The following is a 16,688-nucleotide window of genomic DNA, read 5'->3' on the forward strand; positions in this document are numbered from 1 at the left end:
TACATTAATAGAGGTCAGAGAGGAAGTAATGGTTGCTCTCTTGCCAAGGAGAGAACAGTGGATCTAGATTTTAAAGAATGAGTAGATTCCCAGGCAGGGAAGAAAAAAGCACTGTATATACAAAGATAAAGAAGAGGAAAGCATGATTGGGCCTAGAGAACATGGAGTGTGGATAGAGAATTGCTACTCCCTGTGAGTGATGGAGATGAAAGCTGAGGATTGAAAGGGAAATTAGAGCTAGATCATGAACTCATTATGGAGCAATCAGGGTTTTACTTTTTTCCAAGCATAACTATCAAGGTTGTTCGTTAACGGAAACTTTAGTAAATATCAAAAGTAGTTTCTTTGGTTCTTTTTGCTTACAATTTTTCTACCACCATCACATTATACCAACCAACTTACTTAAATTTGCCAGGCATTGCTTCAAGATGCGATTCTTACTTTTTAGTTATTCTATAATGTAGTTAAAAAGTGACACATAAAAAAAAGCATAACATATATATGAATTCTTTAAAGGAAACTGTATATGTCTCTATATATAGTATTTAAAATAAAACCGTACCTACAATTTTCTTTGAAAAAAAGTGACACATACATGATATTGATAAATGAAATATGGTCCTGTATGCTAGACCCCTACAAATGGTACCGAAAATATATGAACTACATTAATTCAGATGCAGGAGCAATCATTTTGAATGAAATAAGTCATGGAAATATGTGTAGTGATGAAGAGCATAGGCACTAGAATCAGACCTCAGTTCTAACCCCAATAACTTCATAATTCGTGTGATCTTAAATAAATTACTTACCTGTTAGTTTCTTCCTAAGTAAATTGACAATTATAATGCATATAATGCTTAAAATGTAACAAATGATCAACAGATATTAGTTAGAAAAATATTCTTAAAAGATGGGAAATCGTTGATATTTATTGAAGAAGGAGGAAGAAAGAGCAGGAGTTAAGACATAAGACAAGTGTGTCTAAGGCTCTGAGTAACTGGGGTGAGTGAAGAAATTGAGAAATCCAGATAGAGTTGGATATACCAGGATCATATTGGAGGCAGCACGGCACAATGGAAAGAATACTGGATTCCCCACTGGGCCACTTTGACAGTTTTCTATCTTGAGCAATTAACCATCCTTCTGAAACTTAGTTTGTTGATCTGTAAAACAGGTTTTATTATTCAGAAGCATTTAGGAGAGTGTGTAGCCTAGAACAAACACTCAATATGTATTATTAAAACATCCTTCTTACACTGAGCAGCTATATGAAAGCCCATTTATATCTATCACTTGCACATGTACAATCCATTACTATGTTGGAAGACTGACCTGGCTCTAACATTTAACCATTGGTGATAATGTCTTGCCATTTAATTAGTGATAAAGAGCTCTTTCCTACAAAACATGTCTACAAATTTTAGACATTAATTGAAACGCACAGTACCAAGCAAACAGATTTGGGGTCAAATGAAAGCAGTCAGGTTTCTGTTAGCTCCTCCACGTCTAGAATGGCCCGAAGCCACAATGATTGCATTATAGTAAGAAACTTTTGAAATTCTGCAGGAAAGAATCTTTCCTAATTCTGATTTTTCCACACTTATTTGACCACTGAGCCATTTTTATCATGAAGTGTTTACTAATACTCCGTGGGACTATGGTACCTAGGGCCTTACTTTGCTTAAAACCATGGGACGGGGCTGCAGTCATCTTGAAACTTGACTGGGGCTGGAGGATCTGCTTCCACACGGCTGTTGGAAGAGGGCGCAGTTCCTTGTCACGGGGGTCTCTCCCCTAGGTTGCCTGAGTGTCCCTATGACATGGCAACTGGCTTGCTCCACAATAAGTGATCCCAGAGAGATAGTTAGGCAGAAGCCATGACATTTTTCATGATGGAGTTTTAAAGTGACCTTCTGGCATAGTCTATTTGTTCTAAGAGTGTCATTAAGTCCAGCCCACACTCAAGGGGAGAGGCATTAAGGCTCCACCTCTTGAAGAAAGGAGTGTCAGGAAGTTGTGGACACATTATAACACCACCACACTCCCCTTTTGAGTGTAGGAAGAGAAGCTTTGAACTCTGCCTGCTTGGTCACCTCCTTGTCCTCACTGTATCTTTAAGATTTTCCTCTGGAAATTCCAGCCTCCCCCAAAAAGGGGTTTAAAGCCATTACCAGCCTAGATTTTTTTCTTTTTCTTTTGAGGAAGATTAGCCATGAGCTAACATCCACCACCAAACCTCCTCTTTTCCCTGAGGAAGATTGGCCCTGAGCTAACATCTGTGCCCATCTTCCTCTATTTTATATGTGGGATGCCTGCCATAGTGTGGCTTGCTAATCAATGCATGGGTCTGAGCCCAGGATCCGAACCAGTGAACCCTGGGCTGCAGAGCACGCAAATTTAACCACTGTGCCATTGGGCTAGCCCCTAGCCTAGATTATTTTTTAATTTAGAAAACATTGCAAATAAATATGACGTGCATCACCTATTTCAGTATAGATAATAATTTTGGTGAATTCTGGTAAAATTTTACTAAGAAAGAGTTCATTCATTTAAATACTCTGTGAAATATAATCTGCAGGTTCTAGTTCTGTTTCGTTATCAATTTAATAAACAATTCTACTAACCGAGAGTTCTTGGAATTCTGAGACAACTGATAAGTGTAGGAGGTGTGATTTATGAATGGCTCTTTATGCTAAGTATTAAAACAGCAAAACATGTCCTAAACCAGGTCAGGCTCTCTTATTTGTAGATAAAGTTGCACTAATAACAAGTTGATTTTTTTTTTAATTTTCACAAGAATATTGCATATTTCTGTGCAATTCTTCTAATGATGTAAATATAAAAATGGAAGCTTTTATGTGGGAAACGTGTGACAGACAAGACATTCTGGGTTTTGGTCTCAATTGTGTGAACTTGAGCAAGTCGTAACACTCTGATTAGCTTGATCCTCTTCTGTAAAAACAAAACTAATAAAATAGATTGTTGCATTAGACGATCTAAATGCCCTCTGGTGCGAACAGCCATTGATCCTAAAATTTCCACTTCTAATTTAAAGTAAATCCTGGTAAAACCTTAAGGCTACAACCTATTTCTATCTCTCAGGTGACAAATAAAAGATAGATGTTTTAAATGAATAAAAATACATGAGACAATATTCAGGAAAAGGTATTGTTCGATTTGTCTCTTACATGCAAAATACATAATCCAAATGTCATATGTGATTCCATGGAAACCATATAGGTATTCTTAATATTGATGGGAAGCTTTATCTTTTTTGGGGGGTTTGCTGATTTTATTTCAAACTTATAGTGAGCACTAATCTATCTTTGTCAGAGTTTTAAAAATTGTTTTATTGAGGTCATACTGGCTTATAACATTGTGTAAATTTCAGGTGAACATTATTATATTTATATAAGGTTCAAATAGATATTTTTCTCTTTAAAATAAACTATCCTAATAATTGAAATGGCTTAATCTAAAAGACCAAACAATAAAGCAAACTACCAGTGATGGACATTTATGTCAACAAGAAAAAGAGAACCAAATTATGTCTGCAGGGCTTAAAATAATACAGTGCAGGTAACCTTTGTTCACAATTTGTAACCAAATAAAACAAACAAACAAACAATATGTGGATTTAGTGGTAGTTCAATGCTAAGGAATTAGGACTCTTTGGGGTCTGATCCAATTATTGATCTGCTCAATAAACTTCCATCAGCTGAAATGCAGGGCTGAGGAAATAGGATGCTTTTCATGAGCAAATATATACCATCCGTTTTGTGCAGGGCACCATGACTGGGAGTCACCAGGCAGCTAATCAGACCTGTAACACAGGTGATCTCTGATGAAAAGTCATTCTGTTTTGGTCGTATTGTGTAAGTTTTTCAAAAACTAACAGCTCTAAAGAGAGAAAGCACTGATGTGTGAGCTCCCAACATCACCTCTCAGTGTGGGGCGGGCAGGTAGTGTGGCTGAAACAACCTTCCCCTCACTGAACGGACGCTATTAAACTCTTTTGCTACACATGGTTTCTTTACCTAATGACCTAAATAAGTTCTCATTTTAGACCTGATAGAGCTTCCCTTTCTTGGTTTGGATTCACTGTTTCTGTAAAATTTACCCTGCAGTGTCAGGCCACCTAAAGACAATTAAAACTATACGAGAATAATTGGGAAAAAATATTCACAAATTATTTATCTGACAAAGGGTTAATCTCCATAATATACAAAGAAATCACACGACTCAACAATAAAAAATCAAACAACCCAATTACAAAATGGGCAGGGAACATGAACAGACATTTCTCCAAAGAAGATCTACGGATGGCCAATAGACACATGAAAAGGTGCTCATCATCACTAATCATCAGGGAAATGCAAATCAAAACTACACTAAGATATCACCTTACACCTGTTAGAATGGCAAAAATATCCAAAACCAAGAGTGACAAATGTTGGAGAGGCTGTGGAGAAAAGGGAACCCTCATACACTGTTGGTGGGAATGCAAACTGGTGCAGTCACTACGGAAAACAGTATGGAGATTCCTCAAAAAGTTAAGAATAGAAATACCTTATGACCCAGCCATCCCACTACTGAGTATCTATCCTAAGAACCTGAAATCAGCAATTCCAAAAGTTCCATGCACCCCTATGTTCATCGCAGCATTATTCACAATAGCCAAATCATGGAACCAAGCTAAGTGCCCAGCAACTGATGATTGGATAAAGAAGATGTGGTATAGATATACAATGGAATACTACTCAGCCATAAAAAAGGACAAAGTCGTCCCATTCACAACAACATGGATAGACCTTGAGGGTATTATGTTGAGTGAAATAAGCCAGACAGAGAAAGACGAACTCTGTATGACTCCACTCATAGGTGGTAGTTAACATATGGACAAAGAGAACTGATTGGTGGTTGCCAGGGGAATGAGGGGTGGGGGGAGGGCACTAGGGGTGAAGTGGTGTACCTAAAACATGACTAATAATGATGTACAACTGTAATTTCACAAGGATGTTAACTTTTGTAACCTTAATAAAAAAAAGGAAAAAATAAATAAATAAATAAATAAATAAATAAATAAACTATATGAGAATAATATATGTCTTTCTTTGTCTCATTTCTAGTGAACATATATTTAGCACATAATTGTGCCAGGCTTGATGCTGAAATCTTTATGTGCATTACCTCGATTTGTCCTTACACTAACCCCCTGTGCTAACTCAGGCAGGTCAAGTGTATGTATGGATGAGGAAACAGAGACTTAAAGAAGTTAGAATTTGCTGCTAAGTGTTAGAGCATCGCCTAAAACTGTTTAGCTACAGATCTATGCTCTACACCGTCCCACTTCTGGTCTTTCTTATTCCGAGATTCCTCTGGGTGTACTTTCAGCAAGAAGTAGAGTTTTAGGTGTTTAAAAAATGGATTGTAGCTGCTTTAAAAGAGAAAGTTTGTACAAACCATTTTCAGAAAAGCAAACCAGCAATAACCATATTGACACACACACACAGAAACACATATTCACTCGCACATGCTGTTCATATATATGTATTCTGTATAGTGGCAGAACATAGAGGCGAGTCCGGTTGGTCACATTTGTAACGTTTCTTCCATCTGTGAGTTCATTAATAAACCTTGCAAAGTTGTTAGTGACCATCCAGTAAGGGAGGCTACATAATCACTTTTATATAATTACCAATGCTATTTTAAATCATCTATAAAATATCTATGTTGTCTATACCATGCTGAGTAATTAAAGTAAGGAATTCAGTAAGTAGAGGACAAGGATTTGAAATTATTTAGGAAATCTTTCAAGAGCAAATGTTTCCTTGAAGGTAAACTAGTCTTCTATAGACACCATTGAGTATTTTTTTGGTATCTAGAAAATTGAGAGTTTAGATTAAGTTTGTAAAACTTAGACAATAGGTTTAAGAGTCCATGAACAAAAAACAATGATATCCCCATTGATTGTGGCAGATTTTGAGTGGAAGACTCTATGGTACAAAGACTACAGGACCCTAAACATTTGAGTACAAGTGATGGGTCCCAAGTGCAAGTATTGTATACAAATTTATAGATGATAGAATAATATCCATTTGGTACAGCTATGCAGTTGAATACCAGTAGTGTGTATGATTTTCCAATTTATCTGACAAACTTAAAATTCTGGGAATATTTCGAACTCTCTACTATAAACTTCCCAAGAAGCCTTCCTTTCTATAAAATAGAATGTCGACTTTATTCTTCATCCGACCCAGTCACAATGCAGTCTAATATGTCTCCTCCCAATGCTTTATACAATTGCCTTTTTCTCTAGGTAATTCAAGTATAAAGAGTGCTTGCATGTCTCTTACTAAAGGCTTTTCTGCAGCCCTGTTCTCAAGGCTTCTCTTATTCCTCTGATGGCAATCACACCAATAAAAGATGACATCTGTGCCTCAGATGATTGTGAGCCATTTCAGGTAGGCCATGTGTTGTACCTTGACCTAACATCTCATTTCTGTTCCCACCATTGTGACCAATTAAATGGGGGCCTTGTAAGGAGCCAGTTGACTGGTCGTGTGCCGGCTATCACCACAAGAGCTTAAGGGCCACAAATCTCTGTTATTACCAAGCTGTTGCTGCCAGAAGCATGCTGATTCCTGACAAAAAGAATAGATTAGGATCAATCAAATCTCCCCCAGGCTTGTCAGTGGGACTTTTAACCACACCTTCTACCTCAAACTTTCCCCTTCACCTCCTTCCAAACACCTACGCAGCAGCAAGCTAACAAGGTGTCTGCCAAACCATATGTTCATAATTAGTTAACTTCTTGCCTGTCGCTAGAGGCACCACTGATTCAGCAACAGCCCTCAAGGGTGTTGGGCATCCAATAAGACACCACCAACTAGCACCAGCCCCTCCCCTCAGCGGTAGGAGAAGAGGCATACTTAATTCCAGCTGTGGCATTGTTAAGTGAATTAACTTTATCCTCAATTTAAAAAGCCAGCATGAAATCAAAGGAGACCCCAGAAAAGAAAAATAGAGAAAATGAAAAAAAAAAAAATGCTTGTAGGTTAACTCAACACGTCTGATGAATGAAACTCAACTGGTTGGCCTCATTAGCCAATCACTGCAGAGCAGGTTTCTGGCACCGTTGTTACTTCTGGCATAATTCTTCCTTTTATTTTCCAGTTCTGTGGTTAAGGTCTCTTGTTACACACAGAGGGGATTGATGATATAATTGTTTAGGAGCCAGTGGAACACATTTTTAGGTAGTAGTGAGGTTACCGGGCAATGAGAAATTAATGTTAGAAACAGCAGTGTACGTACGATGCTGGCTAAGAAATCTCATCTCAAGGTAAGAATACTACATATAAAATTAAATTTGCAGTCTCCTCTTTGAGCCTATACATGTTTGAGTGTGTGGTTTTCTTTATGGGAAAGAGTTGGCAAACAATGTTTTTCAGAAAGTTCTAGGGCATTGAGAATTCTGAAATCTGTTTTGTTCCCATTGACTAAAGAAGAAATGTCTAATATTTTGAAAAAAAGTACATTTTCATTAAGTTTATTTAAATGAGAATCACTGGTGAATTATTCTACTTTCAACAAAATTATTATACAGATGCTCCAATAAATTCATCGATATAACTTCACTTAAAGGATTAAAAATACTAAAGGCATATATGATCCTGAATTTTAGTAGCCAAAACTGGGCAATGTCATTTTTTGTTTTGAAGCTTTCAAGACTATGTGGAGTAAATTTCTAAACTTGAAAAAACTTAAGGATACTTTTCCTATAACTTAAATATTATAAACTTCATTTTAAATTTACATAAATTAATGTAATTCTTTAAATTGGAATGAAAAAAGATCAGTTACAAAAATATGTATTCCTAATGTATGCTCTTACAATAAAAATTGCTATAAAATTGTGAATGACCAAGTGCAATTGTGTAAAAAAATAATTTTATGTTCACAAACAACACTCATGAGACCAAAAATGTGGATACAGACATGCAAGAAGATAGAAAATTTAAATTAAAAAAAATAAGATTAAAGAATTTCTGAAAAAAATAATTATAAAAGAGAAAACAGGCTGTTATTTTAAACATTTGTAATCTTAGAATATTGTGATTTTGTTATTGTAGTTGTTATCAGGAAATCCTTTTATGAAGTAATCTAAGAATTTTGGACAATGTAAAGAATAGGGGCAGAACAACCCAAGATCTAGATATCTACCAAGGATAGATTACTGTTTTAAGTATCAGCTTGAGATCTAATTTCATTGTCAATCACATAATCTCTGCTATTACGTTAAATAACCATTGAGGTTGGCAAGGGACTCAAGGGTCTTGTGTAACAGACCTTGTCATGATGACATGTGGCTTAAAGTGAATTAAGAAACAACTGATGTGGTTTCGGACCAGGGAATTAGAAAACATAAGCCAAAGGGAAAATGCAGAAACCACAGATTGGTACAAGTTACAGGCAATTTTCTTAATAAACCCCTTCATGGTAATGTCAAGTAAGACATATCCCTACCCTCAATGGGACAAACCAATTAAAAATCAGAGTCAAATACTCGCTTTCAAAGACAAGTTGCCATGCTAAAAAAATATTTTTTTAAGCTTAATTTTCACTAAGCAAGTAACACTTAAAGGAAAAAAAGAACATTAAAATAATCTGCTAAAAAATGCCCATAGATTAATAAATTCTTTTTTCAGTCTTTCCAACTTTTCAACTTTGACGTATTTTAAACAAAATAAGGCATGATTCAACTAAAAATATAACATGGATTCCATAGCCAAGGGTATTATTTACAATTTCATAGTAAGAGGTCTTTATTTTAGCTTTCAATGTGACTAGCTTATAATGAGATTTAATTTATAATGAGTATTATATAATGGAACATGAAGATATGCAGACTAGAAATGGGAAATAATGTTGATTAGCTTTTAAGAATTGATTTTGAGGGATCTTAAAATCTTGCAGCCCTGTTGCAATAAGAAATTGTGAACCACTGAAGAATAGAAAATGGCGATCTGATATGATGAGCAGGATGCTTAACAAAAACTGAGTAGTGCAGATTGGAGGAAAACAAGAGGCTCATTGAAGATGCTGTGTTCCATATTTATGATAAGCACTTGGCCAAGGACAGTGAAAATGGGACTGAATAGAGAGAGACAAATATGAGATATATTAAAGACTGACTCAGACGGCTAAAGCTAATGAAGAAGAAATTCAAGATGATAATGCCAAATCAGTAAGCTTAGGTAGCAAAAAATATGACAGTGGCAAAACAGATATGAAGACGAGGAGATTGGAAGTCAGTTTTTTGACAGAGAAAATGCTTAGTTTTAGTCAAATTAAATTTGAGTAATGATGTGAACGCTAAGACTAAGTATCTAACAGTTCTAGGGTTCTGATGACCAGATGGGGAATATTTTAGTTTGGAAGTTATCAATATGATGAGAATTATTGGATGCATGTGAAAGGGAGCAGAGATAAATTACAAAGAGTAATAGGTCAGACCCTAAATGTTAACGCCCAGAGTAAAGGAGCAGAAGGAAAAGAAGTCAAGAATGAGACATAGGAAAAGTGTCAAGAAAAGAGTCAAGTACCAGAATCTACTAGGCTTAATGAAATACTAAAAAGCAAAGAAAGGTAAAAACATCTGTGGAGCATAGTGGTCAAATGAAAATAAAATGGCTAAAAATCCAATTAAACCAAATTAAACATCACTGGCGTCTTTCAAATTCTATTTTTAAAGTATGGGAGCCAAAGTGGTCAAATGGTATGAGATTATTACAGACTGCGCTATTAGTGCATATCACTCCTCAAATTTAATATGGAGCCAGTGGTAGACAAATAGAGGCAACATTTTATAACGTATTATTTAGTAGTTTGCAACTATGCTTGTAAAGGGGATTGGTCAATAATTCTTTCTTATGTTAATCTTGTCCAGATTTTGATATGGAGGTTATACTAGCTTCATAAAATGAATTTTGATATGTTCTCTCTTTTACTCTTCTCTGCAAATATTTGTAATAATTAAGATTAGCAATTCTTCAAAAGTTTGATTAAAAACTCTCTTATAAAACCATCTGAGCCTAGTGTATATTTTGGAGGGAGATTTTTTACTATGATTTAGTTTTTCTTTAAAGGTTATCACAGTAATTTGAGTTATTTTATTTTGAGTCATTTTGTTAATTCATGTTTTTAAAAAATTGAGCATTTTTTCTGTTTCCAAAATTATTACATTAACAAATTCATAGTATGCTATGATTTTAAAATAACCTCAATTGCATCTAAAGTTATAGCTCCCTTCCTATTTATAATATTTAATCTCTTGTTTCATAATCAGAGACCTACGTATGTCTATTGGATTAGTTTCTTTCAAAAACTTGCCATTGAGTTTATTGATTAACTCAATATCTTTTCAGTTCTTTGTTGCATTGCTTCTATTCTTTATTTACTGTTTCCTTTCTTCTAATTTTTATTCTGTTTTTCCTAGTTTCTTAGATTAAAAATTTAATATTTTATTTTTCTTGTTTCCAAGTATTTTTATTTAAACTTACAAATCACCTTCTAAATCTTTATTTCTTGTAAATTTTTATATAAAATATTTTATTACATGTAGTTCTAAATATTTTGAAATATTCGTTGTGATTTTTTCTTTAGCGCATTAATTATTTAGACATGTACACACATGCTTTCCATGTTTTCAGTTATATTGGCTTTGGTTTGTATGATGAATTTCTAATTTTACTAAAGAGCCAGTAAACAACCAGATATTACTCACTAATCTCTGAGTTCAGCAAGGCTAAAGAATGATATTTACTATCATAACAGTCTAAGACAAAAAAAATAATACAAGCTTGGACCATTTGGTGGGGTGGGATTGGAAATAGAATATTCGGAAAGGCATTTAGGAGTGAGACTTCATGACTGATTGCAGAAGGTGAGGGTGAGGGAGGAGTCAAGTATGACTTTCATGATCGATTCTGGCTTGAGCGACAAGATGGATGGTGTCACCATGTATCGAGATGGAGAAGGTTGAGAATGATGGCAAAGACTGCATTCAGTTTTGGACAAGTCATGCCTGTCTTGCCTGTGAAATATCCAGTAGGAGATAACAAAAATATAATAAATACAAAGACTTGAGGTCAAGAGAAAAATTCATGCTAAATATATAAATTTTGAAGTCATCAAGGTATAGAAAGTCATTGAAACCATGGCAGTGGGTCAGTTTGCTCAGGAAAAATTCATAGAATAAAGAAAGGGACAAGACTGAAAGGCTGAGCAATTCCAATGATCTGCTGCAGGAGGAGGATTTGGCAATGGAGATCCTGAAGTCACAGAGAGAGAGGAGGAAGAGGATTGTGGTATTGTGGCCACCAGGAGAATGGAGTATTTTGAAAGAAAGGGAATCGTGAGCAAACAGATGTCATTAACAATGAAGTTAAGAAGAATAATTGAAAACTATATTGATACTTGTATACTGTAGGAAATTGAATTATAAACCTACGATTTCCAAACTGAAGTCCCCATTAGTATTATTACTAATAATAGTAATAGGGATTTCAATAGTTCAGGAAGTCCTATGAATGGTACATATTTTATTGATAGTATTGATTAAGTCTAGTAAAAATTCTAATAACAAACTATCATGTAGTGAGAGCCTACCAAGGTCCTCATAGAAAGCACATTATACAAAGATGATAAGCACCTTATACAGAGCAACCTTGAAAAACCTGTAGTTTCCATCTGGAGCACAAAATGGATTAAACAAATAAATGTCTCCTTTAGTAAACATATCAGTAAATCTCTCAATTTTGTTTTGTGATTTATAGTTTGATAAGCCCTTTTCACATTGTTTCATTTAATTGTCACTGTTGTGGAAGGAAAAATAAATCTCTTCTCTTCAGGTATCTGCCGTAACCCACAGAGGAGGACACTTCTGTCTACAGTTCTAACTTTTCTTCACTCCATTTCTGGTTTCTGCCCATGGGAAGAGGGGTTGATCCTTGACTGTTCTGAACATGAGTCAGTGACCAGCTCATGTTTTGCTGGTAGGCAAAGTTTCTTTTCTGTAAGAAGCTGGCAAATGCCCTGCTTTCTCTTTGACTTCTAGAACTCAGGTGCTACAATCTTTATGCTTCCTACTTGCATGGGTAAAGCACACTAGTCACCCAGCTGTCAGGGTCTACCCTTGCAATGCAGGCCCTGTATTCATTCTCTCAGTTCTGTCTGTGCTACAAGGTGAGGGAGAGCAGCTATAAGCATTTATGTGACTAGTTGAGTAACTGAAGTTTGTTCCACAAAACTAGCCATTCTAGACTCAAAGGAATCTTACTTAGACATCCAGGCCTAAGTGCATTCCTCCATCATATTTTACCAGAGGAACCCTGCATTGGGGATCATCACGTGAACACCCAAACTGCACACACTCACGTCCACACACACACACACTCTTTCCTTGTTGACGTATTCTTTTTGTATGTGTGTACACTCTTTTAACATGTAAACCCAGAGAAGAATTGGAATTATTATTCATATATTATAAATTTAAAAGGTGAAGTCCTGAGGTCTTAGAACTTAACCAAGGTCAAACCATTAATAAAAAGCAGACCCAGGATTTAAAGTTAGATCTTCTTAGTTTATTGCAGTTTTCTTGTACCCAAACTATATTTTTTCACACACTTTGTAATTAGTTAAATCTGATTAAGCAAAATGTTCATAGCATCTTCCATATACAAAATCTTTGTCAATTTGTATTCATCAATAACTCCATTAAAAATATCTTATCTATTTTACTAGCACTCAGTAATATATGGGCTATATGGACTTTGGAAAAAAAAATAGTGCTCCAGACTAGAGAAATAGAACTTTGAGATTGGGAGCAAGAGCCAGAGAGGGAAAGAGAAAACATTAAATGTTGACATAATTTCCATTTCAGAATAGGAAATGAAATATTATCAAATACATCAGTTGGCTTGTCATTTTTATACAAAGATTATCCAAATGTGGGGTTCTGGTTTACTTCCCCACAACAAAACTTTGATAGATCAGAAAATACAGAGGAAGAGAACAAATGCAGAGTCACATTTAATAAATGGAATAAAACTATAGCTATCCCAATCTTGAAATATAGTCACAAAAGGCAGCTGATAGTCTCATGTGAATGATGAGTTCACAGTAAAAATCCTTGAGCCTTCTGAGGATCATAAATATTCTAGAAGATAAAAAATAGAATTTCTGATACTAGAGAGTTTAGAGCTAATGGATCAGAAAAAGCAAATATTTAAATCATGGGTATAAATATTCTGAGAAATATAAGGGATGATGTTGGAAAACAAGAAGCAAGAATCAGTTGGAGATATTGGTTTTAAAAAATTTAATAGCTGAAATAAAAGACTGAAAGGATTGGGTGGCTAAGAAAATGGATACAGTGTAAAAAAGAAATGGAGATTAAACAGAGACTTGTTAATACTCCCATAGTAGGAACACCAGAAATGAAGGAGAAGAATGAAAAGGAAGCAGTGAATGGAAAGAATAACTGAGAATTCCTCATAATGAAGCCGTAAGAGTTTCAAGCCTTAAAGAGAAAAAAATCCCAACACCTGAAGACATACTGATGTATAAGAATATCAAAGACAAAATCTAACAGGTTTCAAGAGAATAAGAAAAGAGTCTACAAAAGAAGCAAGAATCAGATTAATGTTAGCTTTTCTTGATCTAAAGATACATTAGACTGTTTCTTAATTTAAAAAATAATAATACAAACGCAAATTAACTTCTCATTTCAACCTATATTATCCTTAGGATGATGGATAGATCTTTATTTGTTCTTCACAAACTTCCCAAACCTAATTTCTTTGGAATTTAAAAAATAAATTCATGATTTTTAAATAGCTCTTTATCAAATTGTAGTTCTTTATTTTCTACAGCATGCTCTTCAAAAATTATACAGGACCAACATAACTATCCTTTTACAATATGATCAAGCAAATAAATACCTTAGTTGTAAATAATGGCTTTCAGAATCCTACTCTCATAGCTACCCTTCTCTTCTATTGGTTTCTAAAAGCGTTTCCCCATGTTTTCATAAATCTAAAGATAGAGGATAGAAAATTCTTGACCTGGATGGTTTTTAAAGCAAATTAAATTAGCCTTATGCTAGAAAGTCACATTAATACAGAATGTTGTAATTGTTGCAACATGTATTTCATTCACATTTACTTTAAAGTAAAAAGTGGAGTCACGTTTCTGAATCAGAATGTAGACACTCATCCCTTACTTAAATTTGGGTAAATTAGAAAAGTCTTCAGGAAGCCCCCTCTAGTGTCTGAAGGATGTAACAGCTCACTCGCAAAGGATTTGAGAAAGACAAATATGTGAGAATTTTAGAGCATTTGGCTCAAAGAGACCATGGAGATCATAACTCCAATACCCAATCTGTTTACAGATAGAAAAAATAAAGATCCAGAGAGAAAATGCCTTGTCTAAGGTCACACTGAAAGTCAATGTTATATTAAGTAGTAGAAGTCAGGTCTTCTGACTCCCAGTTCACAGAACAATCTACTCTACCTTGTATACTTGGATTTGGGCCAACCAGGACCAAAGCAGAATAAAAGCAGGGAATTTTGAGGACGCGGGATTTTTTAAATGGAAGGGGTGTGTAGATGAGGGAAGGGTCATTGAGATAAAGGAGAAAACAAGAAGGTTAGCAAAAAGGGCTAGGGAATCATAGTTCTCTATTTAAAGCATAGGAACACAGAGGTAGGGGGATCAGGATGATGGGTTAAGGTTTACAGTACTTGAGAGTGTACTGATAGGTGATTGGAAATATTCTTAAAATAAGAATATGCAAAAATATGGATTTTATTTGTGCTTCTGAAGATAAGATCACCAATGAAGTTTAGCTACTAATTTTCCGCTTACTAAAATTTGTCACTTAGCTATCATTCTCTTATTGTTGTCACCTGTCTCAACAGAGCATACTGACAATGTAAAACATGAGAATGTCATAACAAGGCAATAAACCTTGATTTCCTGCCCCACTCCAGTTCATGATAATGGACTGGCAGTGGGGTTGTCAGTTAAAAACAGTCATGATGTGTTATCCTTAAAGGAGATGTGCAACTTTTGATCTCCCCATCCTTCCCCCAGCATGCATAAAGGACTTCTCTGGAGAAATACTCCAAGAACTGCCTCTAAAGACATCAATTTGAAACAGCCTAGTTACTTTATCCTTAAGTGTATGACTTTTGTCTGCACACTTTTGCTAAGAATTGGTTTGTGAAAAATATCTAACTATTTCTTTATAATGAGTATTGAATGTGAGAGTGTGCTGTAGGGCTAGAGATGTCCATCAAGGAGCTCGTAGTCTTGTGGGAAAACACAAAAGAATGGAAAAGAAGATGGGAATGTAGTGTGCCTAGTATTTTTCAATTCTCAGCCTTTTCTATGTCTTAACAAGTGTGGAATGTGATGCTGGAGAACTTTGGAAATGTATTTCAAAAATACATATTGCCAGGTAGGAAGGATACTTGATACGTGAGTTCCTCCTCACCCACAATACCCGTGTGGAAGGTGAGTGAACAAGGAAGATACAGCTTGAGTGGTAACCTGACAGACAGATAAAAATGTTCTTGACAAGAAGCTTCCATTGGAACAAGCAATGTAAATAAGCATTGAATTAAGAAAGTGATGGATATTCTATAGGAATAAGATGTAAACAGATGAAAATTCCTGAATCTCTGTGATATATGTCATGGGATGGAGTAACAAAACTCCTCAAGATAGGCTTGCTTACTCATTAATTGAGTCATTCTGTGCCAGGCAAGAATGGTAGGAACTTGGAGATAAATAAAATGTGGTTGCTTCTATTGAATCTATCTATAGCTCTCTCATCACTTGTATCAAATTGCTGTGAAAACCCTCTTAAAAATAAAAAAGACTTCACAGGACTCTCATTTCTTCCTTACCTTCAATTTTCAATATCATTATCATAAATGAAGGTAAATATCTAATAAGCTAAAATACATTGAGAATCCAACTTGTGCCATGCACCATTCTTAGTACTTTTACAAGTGTTGTTTCCTTTTATTTTTACAAAAAGTTTCATCCGTGCAACCATCCTATTGGACTACCAGTGTAATAGAAACAGCCAAAGCATCAGAGTATTCCCAGTAAAGCTTCTCCATCACATCTTTCAGCAAGTTGCTGTATTTAAAATCATGTATACAATATTGTATGATTCCTGTTTTTTTAATGTGAAACATTTAAGTGAATCTCATAGAGCTATACTTAGGAAAATTTTATAAATCTAATAGAAATACCATTAAATCAAAAATTTAAACATTTTCCAACCAGTGAACAGCTCTATCTTGCTTCAAGAAATAGGACACCTACTAGTGCAGGACATGGAGAGTACGATGGGTGTACCCCGGTAGAAAAAGAGACACAGAGGAGAGCTAAGTTCCAATTGCAATTCTACTCCTATGGCAAACAATGCCTTAGAGATTCCAATTTCCTCTTTTTTAAAGCACAATAGTGAAACCAGCCGATCTCTAAGGCGTGTTATAAAAGCTCTAATTACATCAAATATAGTTGACGGCTTTCACCCCTTGCCACAACTTCCCTTTCTTCCCCATTCACCATCCTACTCAGAAGCATTCAGATATTCCTGAGAGGGA

This window comes from Equus asinus, chromosome 5, assembly GCF_041296235.1.
Source record: "Equus asinus isolate D_3611 breed Donkey chromosome 5, EquAss-T2T_v2, whole genome shotgun sequence".
Taxonomy (NCBI): Eukaryota; Metazoa; Chordata; class Mammalia; order Perissodactyla; family Equidae; genus Equus; species Equus asinus.